General features: G+C 42.2%; 1 protein-coding gene and 1 long non-coding RNA gene across 14 annotated transcripts in view; one reads left to right on the forward strand and one right to left on the reverse strand.

Moving 5' to 3' along the window:
* Positions 1-964: 964 nt before the first annotated feature.
* On the reverse strand, positions 965-13,484 carry LOC140649122 (uncharacterized). Of its 4 annotated transcripts, XR_012041484.1 has the most exons (5): positions 12,826-13,484; positions 11,777-11,995; positions 5,722-5,905; positions 2,465-2,661; positions 965-1,569 (listed from the first exon to the last, which is right to left on the reverse strand). It is a non-coding gene; the product is annotated as an uncharacterized lncRNA (long non-coding RNA). The 4 variants fall into 4 exon arrangements; XR_012041481.1 differs by having other exon boundaries at positions 11,777-13,484; XR_012041483.1 differs by lacking the exon at positions 5,722-5,905 and having other exon boundaries at positions 11,777-13,484.
* Positions 13,025-15,887, forward strand: part of TMEM200A (transmembrane protein 200A) — a 58,363-nt gene continuing 55,500 nt past the window's right edge. For 4 of the 10 annotated variants that reach the window (XM_072855847.1, XM_072855848.1, XM_072855845.1 and 1 more), the window contains exon 1: positions 13,227-14,336. The gene's annotated coding sequence lies outside the window, so the exon portion shown is untranslated. Of the gene's footprint in view, positions 14,337-15,887 lie in introns of all 10 variants that reach the window. The other 6 variants (XR_012041480.1, XR_012041478.1, XR_012041476.1 and 3 more) reach the window with 6 other exon arrangements.

A 15,887-nucleotide genomic window follows, 5' to 3' on the forward strand; every position in this document is an offset into this window, starting at 1 on the left:
GGACTAGAAGATCAGCTGTCAAAATGTCAAGCCCTGATGATACTCTCACTGAAGCGCATGAAAGTCTTGCTGCTGCTAGCGCACTGGCATGAAGTTCCTCTGGCTTCTTTCAGTCTCCTCTCAGTCCTCAGGACTTAAACACCACCTTGCCTTCTGCATCTCGCAAACCGATATGCTGAGATGTCAGTATTTCAGCCATGGAAATGATGTTTCCTTTCCAGCAAAGGTAATAGGGATGAGGACAGGGCTAGTGGTGGACTCAGCCCACTCCCTATCATGCCAGGCATCAAACCTAAGTGCGTATCAATGCAGCAGAACCAAGCGCGCGCTGAAAACTACACAGGAACCGTACTGAGGTCTTTTGCCATGGAGAAGGGAGAAGCAAGGAAACAGAACTCCTCTATCAGCTGTTGCAAAAGCAGAATAACTGCATGCCATCCACCTTGCAAAAGGCTTGCCAAAAGGTACAGCTCTAAAACTGTATAAACAATTTGGATTAAGAAACATTAAACATATTCACACCTGCTTTCAAGCTCTGAATCTCTAGCTCTGCAAAATGTCATCTATTTGAAGAAAAGCAGATATTTTTCTTTCAGTAAACATCTGTGTGGAAACGACAAACTTATTTTTCTGCTATTAACCTTCCTGTCTCCTTTACCCATTTATCTTCCTATTAGTTGAAATATACATCATTGATTACCACTGCACAATAGCCGTAAATAATGATATTAAGTTATACCCTTCTTTGCCTTCTCTCCTTGGCCTATAAGCTGAAGGTTTTTCAAATAATTCTACATACAATCGTTGAACTTTAAGATACAAACAAACTGAAAACCAATGACAATCTGCTACTAAGTATTGAGAGCTGGAAAATACATTATTCTGCTTTACTGTTAAATATAAGAGGCTTTCAGTTTCATTAGAAAGCAGTCAAACTGTGAATGAAAGACAAATCCTTGTTTAAATTACTTATATGATTTAGAGACCAACAAAAACAATCCACTGAACAAGAGTATGTGAAGTGAGATTTGATTTTATGAGATATTCAGTTATAGGTAAAGTATTACAGTCTTGGTTTGAATCAATCTGTACTTTAGAAGTCCCAAAGATTAGGAAACCCAGAGTAATTCATTCAAACATTCACATGAGGAAACTACGAGGTGTTTCTTTAGAAAAGAGTAGACAGGGTAGGAAATCAATAAGGCATTTAGCAGTATAAACACGTGTTAATATTTGACGTGTACTTCAAACATAAGGTTGTGATCCTGGCAACGTGTTCCAATTCAAGTAATATTTCTCAAGTCAAGGGAATTGTTTGTATAAATAAAGGTACTTGATCGTGTGTTAGGTTCTGTACTGTCATATGCAAAGCCATTGGGATTGGAAGCTGTACTTAAACCTTTGTAAGGTATATTTCATGGAATGTAGAATCTTTCTGTTGAAGTTCCTGCAAAATCATCAGTGGTGTGGAAAGTGCTGGACAGTATTTCATAACTGTTCTTATGTACACACATCTGCAATAAGCCCGGCTACCACACAGTGAAAGTAGTGTACAGGTTTTGAAGGAACCTGAGAAAACAACAAGGGCAGAGATAATAAAAGATAAGAGGAATATGATATTTAAGTTTAGAAACCAATGGAAAGGCAAATGGGTGTATCAGGAAGGTGGCTGCAGCTGCATTGTTATAAATGCATTATATATTGATAAAGTTCACTTAGGGAACTTGGTGCATCCATTCTAAGTACTTCCGATTAACTTCACTTGATATAAAAATGTGTGTAGGCCAGCCTGTTGGAAAACAGATCAAGATTAAGTTCAATTTACCTTCAATGTTTTTCCCTAGTTTTGCAAAGGATAAACTCCGGCTTGCTAACTTGAGATGAAAAGCATTAGCTAATATCTAAGTTAAGAAAAGCATCAGCCTTGTTCTGTAATGTGGACAAAATTCTGCACTCCCCCATGTGAGAAATCCTCCTGCAATGAGTAACCCAAAATTTACTAAAAGTCATAGCTATAGAATCAGAGAATGGTTGAGGTTGGAAAGGACTTCTGGAGGTCCCAACCCTCTGCTCAAGTAAGGACACCTATAGAGTCATTTGCTCAAGATGATGGCTTTTGAGTATCTCCAAGGATGGAAACTCCACAACCTCCCTGGGTAAGCTATGCCAGTGCTTGGTCACCTTCACAGTAAAAAAGTGTTTCCTGACGTTCAGAGGGACCCTCCTGTGTTTTAGTTTGTGCTCATTGCCTCTGGTCCTGTCACTGGGCACTACTGAAAAGCGACACTGGACTGAATACATGTTTTGCAGTAGCTCTCCATGTTGACACACTACAGTGAAGTCAGAATATCCTTAATTTGGAAGAGGGTTAAGCTGAATGATATAGAGGCCCTAAATCCAAATAAATTGATCTGTGTAGAGACTGTCTGTAAAACAGCAAATGAAGTTTAAATTCATGCCCTACCTTGTTTCACAACAGCTTTTCTACGCACAGGTGCCCTGAGACCGGATCCTTGACTAGGTATTTTCTTGTTATGGAGGTAAGATTTCAGATTTCTCCACAGGTCAACAAACCAGAGCTGTTTAAAGGAGTCCAGTGTTTTAAATGTCTTCCAGAATGTCTTTCACCAAAAGGCTTTCTCATTTCCAGAATTCACACATCTGTAAAGTTCATATGCATCATTACAGGACTAAAGGTGGGTATTTTTGCCAGTATTTCTATCATCCCCTCTCAACACATCATGGGCCTGAAAAAGACATCTGTAAGGAATATCTCTGTTATTTTTTCTAAAAATTCTTATCAGAAACATTGGTTGTAATAGCAGGTTCAAATCGGACGGGCAATATTTTGCACAAGTGTTGGCAACTCAGTAAGGCTGAGAGCGGTGGCACATCGAGCGTCTGTTGTCTGTGGCATTATGCTGTACAGACTGCTGAGCAACTCTTCCGTGGAGCTTGTGCTCCCCTGAATCCCTTTTCTGCACTGCACAGCCATTTCTTATCTAAAATTTGCACCGAGAATGCCATGGGAGGCTCATTGCCCTTAAATAAATGAGTTCCTATATTTACATAGTAATTTTTACTCTGGTGCACTTTCAAAGCACTTCGTAAAATTGGGATGTTTCCTATACCAGCAAAATTCTAACAACCCTTGCTGTTCCCTATTGTGCAACAAATGGCTACTCTGGACAACTGAGGACAAACACCATTCTGCTGCACCTGATGTCATTGCTATTGTAATAGTTTTATGTTTATACCTGCATTTTTGAGCATTGTTTTTTCATTGTCTTTTATGGCAGAATGCTCATTTTCAACCCAAACCCCTCTAATTAATAGTATGTGTGAAGAACTTGTACTTGGACTAACAAACTCCTACATTTTGAAAATGAAAGTTCATTACTCCACATGGTCCTGAGCCAGCATGCTTGAACCCTTCCTGTGTCATGAGAGTGCATGTCCTAAGGTAGGGAGACCGAGGCCCTATGCACATGAAAGCGTACTCATGGAATGCACATGAAAGCGTACTCATGGAATCATGCTCTACCATGTTCTTCCATCCATGACAGTCCCTGACTCCAGAGGATCACAGTCTAACCTTACAGGGAAAGACACCAAATTAGGAAACAATATGGAACGTGCCTGGTCAGTATGCCTGGCATTGATCTCGGCATTGTCAAGTGCTTTTAAAGACATCATAGCACAGCTAAGAGGATTTTAGCTGAATTAAACTGGTTACCAGCAAAGTTAATAACAGACTAGATTTTAAAATTTACTGCAAATCAGAAGTATTTTTTTTCTCCACTAAAGATGCGGATTTAAGCTTCTCTCAGTGGAAGAAACTCTACTGGAATAGTAAGATGCTTCAGATCCCATGGTAAATAAACTGTAGAGCTGAAACACAGCAGATGACTGAATTAAAAATGGAGACTTTCATGTTTCAGTCAGCAGTGTACAGCCATGCTATTTAACAGCTCTTGAAGAAACAGGAGTGCTGTGACAATTGGAAACTGTAGAGGGAATTTAAATTTAAAAAAAAAAAGGTAAATATTCATGCTGGAATGTAACTGGGAGACCAAGGTTAACATCAGTAGTTTTCTTGAGGTGGAAAAAATACCAGAAAGAGAATGTCATTTCCCCATGCATTTACATGATGGCTTCTATTAACAGATAAAATGAAAGTAAGTCCTAGGCAGTACCTCCCTCTGCCATCCAGTACACTAAATTCACACTAAAGTCAATGAGAATTTGAGTGCAGATGGGTACATAACGAACTGTCTGGTTATGTATAAATAACCGTAACAGAACTGCTCTCCTGAGGAAGACGTTATCCAGCTTTGGTCAAGCTGTGAAGAAAAACGATATTTTCGGAAGACACAGTAAAATAAACAAACAGATACTGACAAAATTCCTTGTGCTTCATTTCAACACAAAGAATGAATTGATATTTTGGCAAACTTCATCAACAGAGGCTCCAGCCAGCCTGCTGTGTGCTTGTCGGCAGATGTGCTGAAGCAATTAGCAATATGCTAAGGTAGTCAAGCTCATTCTGCAGAGCATTTTGTTCCAGAATATCTCCTTTAACTTAAATACGTTTGGAAAATTGCTTAAAAATATCTTTAAAATAACAGTTCTTCGGAAGCATTTTTCTCCTAGCATCAGGTTAATATGTTTTGACATGATCCCTTTCCACCTTTAGCACTTCAGTGAAGGTATCAATACTTCTCTGAAAATAATTCCCCTGTACTTAGGATATTGATATAATAAATCCTGGGAGACGTATGGAAATAATGAATAACAGGCTCCCCTTTATCAAGCTTCTATGTTAATTACCATTTAAGCAAATCTAATACTCATAAATAACTATTCAGTTATAACCCATTCATAAATGAGATTTGAGACAATACTGTGATAAAATACACTGAATGGTAGATTGATATGATTGTTATATAATTATTAATAATGGAAATTTTAAACATTAATGAATGGCTCCACTGTTATTTTTCTGCAATGCCCCCTTAAGCATCTTATGCCAATAATTTTACTGCAAATAGGCAACAGCTTATAAGTTCATATCTAAATCATTCCTAACAGGCATTTAAGCAGAACAGAGACCATTAAAAACATAAATAAAATCCTTCAATGGTATCTTTGGATAGACGTTTGCCCTATCCCTCAATTTTTCCTTTTACATTCTAGTATAGTAGCTACCTCCATGGTCTCTTCTAAGACAATTTCCTGATATAAACTATGCTGAGAATCTGCTGTGTTCTGGATTACTGGTTCAGAAATGAAAGGTTGTTTACAGTCTTTTCAGTCATGACTACCAAAATGATAGACAGTAGAACGCACTTTTAAAATGGGCTAAAAATTTCAAGAGTTTGTTTCCATTTAATTTCTTTAGCTAGGACCTAACTTTCAGTTTGATTTGCTTTAGTATACAATCCTCTAAAAGTAATTTATCTCCCAGTATGTCTTACTTGGTTCTCATGGGAAAACTTAAATCCCTAAGCATTGCAAAATTTCCGTGGAAGACGGGAAATCTGAATGCAATGCATTTTTTCAAGCAGTAATTATAATTTTATATATATTTATATCTCTATATATGTATGTATGTATGTATTAAAAATCCACTATTTATAAGTACAAGTTCCATATCAGAAAAACCAACAAAACATTTTCTAAGAAGCTGGGGAAAAAAAGTAAGTTACTGCAACATATTACCATCATGTTTTGATGGGGCATGAGAGTACGGAAATCTCTCTCATGCAGATCCAAATGAAAAAGGCATGAAGTCACTCTGCCTTCTTTCCCTCAGGGCTTAGGATATTTCTCCACTGGTCCAGAGCACCTCCTGAGGAGGACAGGCAGAATACCTGAAGACCTCACTGCTGAGCTAAACTGAATTCTGAAAATTACAAAATAGTAATTTTTATCTAATACTCGTATTTTAGTAAAACTCTAATACAAATTAAGACTCCAATCTTATTTTTATAGCACGGAGACCCCATAATCATCACTGAGTCAGATTAGCAAGACACTGAGAACACTGTTCAACACCAATATATGGGTTTTTCAGTGGCATTATTCATGTTCAAAGTTAAATATGTCTTGAAATGTTTTACTTTATAGTGGCAGAATACTCTGCGTCTTGAGGAGGCTCAAGCCACACTTCAGTAAGAGAAATATTTGGGGTACTGAATTTAAAGGGAGTATTGCTGTTGATTTCAACAGAAATGGGGTCATTCCCTTAATTCTAATGTATTTACTCTTAGTTTTACCCTATTCCCTCAGTTTTAATCAAAGAACATTGCTCTCTGACTCCATACTCTAGCTTCTAACACCACTGAAATGTAAAAACCAAAACCAGAGCAATCCTTCTTCTTCAAAAATCTACCTCAGGATTTAAGCAGTAAACTGTCGGTCCCTTCTTAAATCTTCACTGGAATTAAAAAAAAGAGAGCGCGTGGTGGCTAAAACTGGATGACGAGAGGACTGCTGAGACAAAATCTACAGGGATTAATCTTTTATACAGGGTTAAGTCCTTGAAATACCAGGTAACATAGACTATAGATGTGTGTTGTGTTGGAACCAAAATGTTGGATTAGGCATAAATACCATTTTCATAATTATTCCCATAGTAATGTTAATTTCCTGATGTCATCGATTAGTCTGCTTTAATTGCCACATTTGGTAGTCTTTGTTACAGAATTATTCAGCATTTGCCTTTCAGAAACAGGCACAAAAAGTAACAGAATAACAAATCACCATCTATTTTTCATAAAGCTCAGAAATGATGACTGACATTTTACAATACATTTCCATGAAGACCTGATGCTTAAGATTTTGTGCACCTTCTTAAAACTATTTGAATAAAAGCTAACTTCTCTCTAGACTCTCAGTGGGACTCGGTTATTCAGGGGACTTGCGTAATCACATCACACAGGAAGATCCTCACAGCATCAGACTAGACTTAATGCAAACACACTTTTTCCCTCTAGAATATGTTCCAGCACTCCACTGTTATGTGGCATCCTAAAAACCCATCCTGACAATCTTTAAGCATAATGGGAATCTATAAGGATTATTTTGTGCCAATTTTCTAAGGTGAAGATGTTTTAGCTACTTTCCCTGGAACATCAACATTTTTCTAAAGTATTTCCTATAATTTAAGCATTAAGATCTAGCTCTTTAATCAAGGATAGGCAGTAATAGCATGTGATTATGGTGGATAAAATGCTAATGAGCATGGGAGAGGTACACTTTCTTTGAGGCACCTGTCACTTTGTAAAATTCATGCTTTAGCAAAACATGCATGTCTGGTCACGTCACAGGAGGCTCTTAACACCCTCATGCTTTCTTAATGAAGCAAGCTATGGTTCGGTTCTAGTTTCTTTTTTGTCTAGAAACAATATTTAGGAAGCTCATTGGTAGCACTTGTAGGTAATTAATGACATTTTATGTAATAAGATTGAATTTATTACATAGACATGGCTTTTTTTCTACGTAAGTAGGCAACAGAAGGAGTTCCATCATTAAGGGGAGTATCAATTGATACATTTTGATAGGGATATAAGTATTCATATGGGGAGTCAGCTATTCACTTTTCCTAGTGCTTCATAGTTTTTCTCCCACAATGATAGTGAGAAGAATTTGAGATGGCACGGAATGGCATGAAGTCTGAACTCACTATCACCACAGCTGAAATGATCACAGATAACTACAATGTGACATATAAAATACTTCAGTGACACCATTCAAAATTGTGAAGAAATTATATTTTCTCCATCATTTAGATTTTCATTCAGAAGAGCAACAATACTTTTCTCATAGATAGTTCTGCTTCACTTGCTCCTAATTTCCTGTAAGTCCCCAATGGAATTTTATATGGAGATAGTATGACTAGTGCTCACAACAGCACTTGCATGGGAAGCTTGTCACAAAACTAGCACGTTAAATCACACAGTATGTTGCTTTTTGTTATCTTCCTGGAAATATATGATGAAAAGATGGCAGTTCTGTAAGCCATCTCCTCTTTTGCTGGCACTACTGCTGGCAGTTAAAATGCAGAGACAAGTCCTTATGCAAACAAGAAAATACGCTACCTGCGGTCCCAGTATCGCACCTACCTGTCTTGAAACAGCCCAAACAGAAGAGCTGTGGTTTTTGATCATGATGGAGTATCAGGAAACCTTACATGCAGAGAAGAAAAAATGTCTGCTGCAAACATTCAGTAATCCGAGAAAAGATTACATTTTCTATATATTTGTTCATTTTAAAAAATGATTCCACTAGTACTTTATTTATTGAGGGCTTCTGCTATAATGGACATAAAAGCTACATATTACTCACCATCTTCCTTTCAAGATGATGCTGCTATTTAAAGATGCCAACTCAAGAAAGTCTCCCAGACGTAGGCCAAAGCTCTTAAACTGCACTGACTTAAATAATAAACTGAAAAGAAAAACCCACACTTTTCTGGAAGAATTTTTTCTTCACTATCCTATGCATTAAACAAGAGTTCCATTTCATATGTATTTAACTTCCTTTATTCAGTGTATTGTTCAGAGTCTCTTCACCTACATGTGCATAATAAATAATGGTTCTATTTCTAGGTGAGGATTTCTGTATTTTTATTAGATACCAACATAATACATTCCAACATATCCAGGTATTCACAATATATAGTAACTCTTCAGATAAACATTTCAAATAAAGGCATAATAACATTTTATTACGCCAGTGGAACATGTTTAAGAAAGCCTGATTTCTTAAACCACTTCAAGACAGATTAAAACCTACTGAACTAAAACACTTGTTTCATACTTTGGTTGTTAACAAGAGAATAGATATTTGTATAGAAATTCTTTATATACAGAAAGACATATATACTCTCAATGTTGACCAGAGAGAAAAAGTTGACTTTCTATTTACAGAAACTACCAACACACATGATTTTCAAAGGTTTATTTTTAATATATATACTTTTTTGTCATACTTGGAGAGCTGAGTGTCTATTCTTTTTAAAAAAGTTAGACTGTAGAAAAGTATGAAAGGATTAAGTTAAATTAGCATTTTAAGTATTGTTGATAGCTTGCAAATCATTTGGAAGCAGACATTTCTATCTGTATTCTCACTAGCTTCAGAAACTGTTCAAGGTAAAGCTCAAGCAATAAATGGTAAATTACATAGTATTCCATGCTGTTTAACTATTGTTAAGATAAACAGTGACACATGCCAGGATCCTTTTATACAATTCTGACATTTTCTTGGCCCCGTGTTTCTTGGCTTACATTGCTGTTACCAAATATTTGCACCATAATTCTGCTGAACAGGATCTCACTGATTTCTCTCGGTGGCACACAGATGTAAACCCAAAAGATGCTATCTGCCATGAAAAGCCTCCAGCTGAGTAAAGATGGTGTGTAACAAATGAGTGTGGGGAATTGAACTGGTCAGCTTGAGAGTCAGTGGTTTCGGCATTGCAGCAGCCTAGCCGCCTTCGATTTTTCTAGGCAATACAGAAAGGAGTTTCACACCAGTGTTATAAGGAGACCAGTGGAGTAGCTCTACATATACTTACAATGAGCTCCTGGTAGGACTAGTGTACAAGGCACTGCAGCAAAAATAATTAATTGCTTATTAAACATCTTGGCAGTTGGCTAATGGATGCAGGCATAAGGGGTTAGGAGCTGACCTACCAGTACAGCATGGGATAAGAAAAGGAGGTAAGGACATCTCTTCTAGACCTCTGATGTGAGGAAAGGTGGCTTTTGTTTGAAGAGACAGACAGGGGGAGGCAGTGATAGAGTTACAAGTTAAAACAACAGCCTTTGTGGCATCATTCCTCTCTAATAATAATTTCACTGTCTCAGTTCAAGGGAAAATACAGTAAAGAATACAAGGCCGTTTGGTGCGCTCTAGAAGTATATTCTAGAAATACCTACACTGTTAACTCCATTTCCTGCTGGAAAACACTGGGATGATTCAGATCTTTTATGACTGAATTTTGGTTACTAGCTTGTACCTCCGGATTACATGTAACAGGCTTGTGATTTAATATTTAGGCACTATTTAGGTCTTGATTGTTTAAGCATTTTCTCATGCACAGATTAAAGATCTTAGATTTTGCACTTTCAGGGGCAGAAACCAGCCATTAAGCCAGAGATATAGACATATTTTGCAGTTACATGTTTATTATTTATTGACTAACACATCATTTATTATCACGAAGGAACTCTTGATACCCTTATTCACTGCTTATGGAGACCAAATTTTCACTGACTACACTGTGAGAAAATTGACTATGAACAAATCAGTATGAACAAATTACGGATTGAAGATTTATTTTATGTCTTAATCAGAATTAAAGGGATAACAGCTTTAGGCTAATTTTTTAGTTTAATATAATCTGGAAAGTAAGCTATGTAAGATAACTGATTCACAGTACTATTCACATGAAGTCTTAGCAAAAATAAAGACTTATAGTGTGGTTTATTTTCATTGTAATGGTCTGGACTTGACTACAGCTCTTCACCTCTAGTGGGGATCCTTTCAATCTTCAATTTCATTCGTGCTCCAAATTCAGGATATTTCACACTTATCTCCCTATCGCACAGGATAGTTAAGCGTCACAAATTCTAGCCAAATTCTAGCCAAAGTCAAAGTAGAAATGAGTCTGGATCTTAGAAAAAGTTCCTGTCCGAAGGCGAGAACTAAAAAAATGCCAGCCTTCTCTTTAATGGTGTTCAATTTATGGAAGATACACTTACAGTTTAATCCACCCACTGCCTTGCTTATTACAGCAAATGAATGACTTTTCATACTATGAACTGAAAGGTGTAGGTTGGAAGGGAAACTAGTACTGCTAACATCCCAACTTTCAAATGAAAGTATTCTGTGCCTTTAAATAAATTAAAAGGGAGGATCTCACTCATGAGGCTAATTACTGATTCTTGCTAAAATCTCAGAAGCAACCACCTTCATAATTGATGTATTAAAATGTTTGTTTTACTGGGCATTAGCAATTTCAGTGTTGACTTTTAAAGCCTAGAATATTGGTCTTGATATTGGCTGACTCTCCAGAGATGTGCAGATGACTGAGATTTGAAGAGCCTCGGGGCCTTAATTCTCTTCTTTCTTTTCTACTGCAGATCAGGAATACATTCCTTAAATCAATGTCTTAAGATCAGTATAAAACTGTTGCAAGTAGGAAAAGGAGCAGGCACTACCCCTCTTTAAGAATGCACTGATAGAATTTTAGAAGAATCCAGGGCAACACAGGTAAGAAGCAAAGCTGAATGTCATCTGCTTGCAAGACACATCTCCCAAATGTCTGTCACTAGGATGGGCAGCTCTTGTTGAACTACAATCCACAGCAATCTCCCACAAAATGTGTTGCCTACAATAATTTGAATTGATTGTCACATTTTCTTACATATAACTTATGGGCCACGTGTAAAAACAACAATCCTGCGGTTCAATGGCAGTGTGGGTTTTGCACATACAGCAAATGCAAGGGGAAATCTATCCCAGAGATCCTTCTCACCTAGTAGCACTACTGAAATTAGTCCTCCAACCTATTCACTCTGTCCCCAAAACCACACTGGCTCTTACTGTCACCTGCCTAGGATCTTTTTTTGGGAGGGGCTGTTTCAGAGCATAAATCATTTGAGGATTTATTTTAAATGCCAGCATTTTCAAAAAGACAAAAGGTATCTGAGAAGCATCTTACGGCATGAAAATATGAATAGAGAAGAAAGATATGGTGATACTGTACCTGGTCCAGTGTTGGAGGGAAAACAGAAGTCACTAGCAAGAACTGGAGATCATCTTCCTTGCAGCTTTACAAGCCCCAGCCTTTCCAGAGAGAGTACAAGAGCAGTAGTGAAACCGGCGCTGGTTCACATCACACCCTTGGTCCACATTTCATCATCTACTGACAGCACAGGAGGGTGAAGTTTCCATATCTCTTCCACAGTGACATTTTCTGTAAATTCTAGAGAAAATTTCTGAATTTTTACTTGTAGAGACATTGCATCTAAAAGGGATTTGGTGGGCATATATAATCCTTTTATTCATTCCCTCTGTGATGCACAGCTGGGTCTTACAGAATTTGAGGTCTCTCAAGTACATACCTGCCTGCAGGCCTGTCCTCTCACTAGCTGACATCAAATACATGTTACGTCATGCACAAACCATGTTACAGATCTAGTAATATCTGAATGGACAGAAATCTGACACTTGAAAGTGATTCTTTGCTCCTTAAATCAAAACATGTTGAACAGCTGGAAATGCAATGTTTCAAACTTCTAAGGAATGCTACTCATCCCTTTGCTAGTCCAGAGTTGCTGGCATGTGTGTCTCCTTGCTAGAATAAGGTGATAACAGAGGATATATTTAATGTGGAAGCCACTGCAGCCATCAGGCAGGAGTATAATCATTATAAAGTTTACGCTGAGAACTGACAACACACTGTACAACCACAAAGAAACTGTACGCACTTAGGATTTCAAGTCCTATTGCAGGGTGGACGTGAGCTCCTAAATCACTACCTGTCTTGAGGAGAGCACTACCTGAGATAAATTTAGATATGCTTATGCCAAGTTCAGCATTTCTTTTCTCTTTTTGGGAAATGCATTAGGTAGAATTATGGTAAGTCACATAAAAGGCAACGGCAACGTTGAAGTACAACCAGTTTTTGAAAATGAAATAAAACCAGCTACCAACTCAAAAGAAGTGCAGATTTCTTTTTTCCCCAAAAAGATATGTTCGAGCTTCCATGCAGGCTGGAGTCTCCCCCTCTCTCAAGCCCATCTGCTGGATTACCTCGCCTGACTGGAAGGTGCGAGCAGCAGGTAGCTCAACTCTGCCGTCCCTGGCTGGACACGAGAGGTGGGCGGGCGGCCACAAAAAAACCACCCAAAATAAGCGAAAAAAAGAAGGAGCTGAATCATAAAAGTGTAATTGCTCTTAAGTAAAAAAACCCCACATTTTGGTGAATCACTCCGCGCTCCCACGGTTCCCGTCCGGCTTTCACACGGGGGAAGGGAGGCCGAGCACCCGGCCCCGCATCCCGGGGCCCTCGCCGCCCCCTGCCCCGCGGGGAGAGGCCGCCCCCGGGCCGCGAGTCCCCCCACCGCGCCACCGGCACCGGCACCGGCCCGGCCCCCCCGCGCTCCCCTCCCTCGCCGACTCCCCCCGGCCGCCCCCGCCGGTGACTCCTCCCTCGCGGCCGCGGCCCCTGAGCCCGCCGGGGCGGAACCGGGCGCCCTACAAATCCGCTGCTCCGGCGGAGCCGGCGGCAGAGCGGCGCGGGGAGGCCCGGCGGAGGAGCCGTCCCGGCCGGCTGATCCCGGCGGGGGGACGCGGCTCCCGGCGGCTCGCCGCGCTCTCCCCTGGGGAGAGGGGAAACTTCCCCGGCAGGCGGGAGGTAGGGAAGGAGCCGCGTCCCCGTCCCGCGGCTCTGCCTGCCCCGTCCCCCGGCCGCCGTCCCGTCCCGTCCTGCCGCGGGGCTCCCCATCCCGGCCGCCGCCTGCGGCTAGACCTGCCTAGCGCCCGCCAGGCTCGTCCCGGCCGCCCCTCAGGGCTCCGGCTGCCGCCTCCGCAGCCGTCCCGCGGGCGAAGGGCCCGTCCCGGCTCCCGCCCGCCGCCTCCCCCGCCTCCTCTCGGCTGCGTCCCGTGGGGAGCGGCGGGAAATGGGGGGGTCGTTTCCATGGGGACGGGGCCGCAGCCGGGAGGTTTCGGACTGAAACTTTGTCGCGGGCGGGCGGCGGGGGCCGCGCGCGGGGCCGCCGAGCCCCGGCGGCGCTGAGGGGAGCGGGCGGGCCGGTGGGGCGGCCGTGAGGGCGGGGGTCTCGCCGGGGGCGAGCGGCGCCCGGGCATCTCGCTGAGGAGCCGGGAAAGTTTTGCGCCGCGGAGCCGCCGCCCGCCCACGCCCCCCTCGGCGGCTGCCTGACGGCCGTTCCCCCTCCGCAGCTCCCGGCGGCCCGCGGAGCCCGCTGCTATGGCACCCGCCCGTCGCCGCGGGGCGAGCAGGGGGAGGCCGCCTCCGGCTGGCCGTGCGGCCGCGGCGGGGGGGCGCGCAGGCCCCGGCCGGCAGGCGTCCTCCTCCGGCCGGCAGTGACAGCCCCGGCCCCGCTCCCTGCCTTGCTCGCCATGCCTCCCCCCGCCCGCGTCTCGCCGAGGACGATGCCGGGGAAGGGCGAGGGGAGCCGCCGCCCTGTCACTCCCTGAGCCAGCCGCCGCCTCACCGGAGAAGCCCCATGTCCTCCGGGCGCCGCGCAGCCCCGCAGCTCGCTGCGCCGTGAGGGCGACAGACGGCTCGCACCTCCCCACAGGTAAGCGGCGGGGCAGGGGCGGTGCGTGTGGCGGGGGTCTCCCCTTCGCCCCGAAACTTCAACCCTCCCGCAGCCGTTACCCCTCCCGGGGAGCGGCGGGGCCGTGGCCGTTCCTGGCGGCGGGGCGGGGGACGGGGAGACGCGCCCTTGCCCTCGGCGGCGAGGGGCAGGGTGGGAGCGGGGACGGGTAGGTGGGTTTTTCCCTGCCAGAAATGGACTTCTCCCTCCCGAGCGGAGCGGGCTGGCGCCCCGGCGGCTGCCGCGCTCCGTGCAGCTGCTACACACCCTCTTTTGTCTGCTCTCGGGTCCGAAATACTTTACGTGCTGCCATCGCCTGCCCCGCCGGTCGGCAGCCCTGCCCTGCCCTGCCCTGCCCTGCCGAGCGGCTGCCCCCGGGCTTCGCCCCCCCTCGTCGCTCCTGCCCCCAGCAAGTTTCCTTTATTTTCACAGAAGTTGGGTTTTCCTTAACCTTTGTTTGAGGGAAAAATGGTGGTGTGCTGGTTATCTGGAAGGATGAGAGGCAGATGGGGACGACAGGGGGGTTGCCCTATTCCCTTGCGTGCAAACATAACTCGCTGCTGAATAAATTGCTCATAGGGTAGACATAAGCTTACTAGTGAGGTAGACTTTGAAACAAAAGTACTAAAACAGCTTGGGTGTATGGTAGATACTCCTCACATCTTATTAACATAACCATTGTTAGTTCTTGGGCTTGAATTCAATACGCGTGCAGCTGTTCTGCAGATCTGGAATTGCAATAGCTGTATCTCCTTGACACTTAAGAATAATTGTCATTAACCACTGCTAGTCTCTTTTATGCAGGTTATGAAAAATAAAACGGGTTTTACTGTTTAAAGGCAAAAGTATTCAGACAAAAGTATTCCTTTAGTGTAGCATTCTCTGTAACATGAACTACAAAATAACCTGTAGCAATGTAGTGGGTTTGCACTTCATAATGCTTTTAGGACTATATTGTTCAATAAAATTCTGTCAGCAAAGGTTTTGTCTTCTCTGGCTTACCCTGGTTCTAGATCAATACACTAGCAACTGTTCTGTTATTTTTCTGTAAGTAGATGGTGCTTCCAGTCTAGGCAATGGAAGCCAAGTAAGTGTCCAGATAGAAAGACACAGTGCATTTTTTTCCTTTAGTTGTTTCTGTGCTGCTTTGTAGAAAGTGTGGGGAAAAAAAGCCCATTTAAAACACAAAATTATATTTCCATTGAATGTAACTTAAATTACTTGATAATGAAGCCAAAGGGTCTTTCAAGTTTGGAACATTTTAATGTACTTCTTATGTTGCCAGTAAATGTACTTCTAACAAAATACTTGTTAGAAGATAATTATAAGACAATTTTTAGTAATTTGAAGCATGAGTTACAACTAGGTTTTTTTCCTGAGCACAGAAAAGCACCCTCATGGAAAAAGATATGCGGTAGTTAAATAGTAATTTGGAAAATAAAATCATATATAATTTATATTTCGTTGGCACAGAACCATATTTTATTTGTTGCTCCTTTGTTGGATTGCAACAATGATCCAAATGAAAGTTGG

The sequence above is a fragment of the Ciconia boyciana genome, chromosome 3 (genome assembly GCF_034638445.1).
Source record: "Ciconia boyciana chromosome 3, ASM3463844v1, whole genome shotgun sequence".
NCBI lineage: Eukaryota > Metazoa > Chordata > Aves > Ciconiiformes > Ciconiidae > Ciconia > Ciconia boyciana.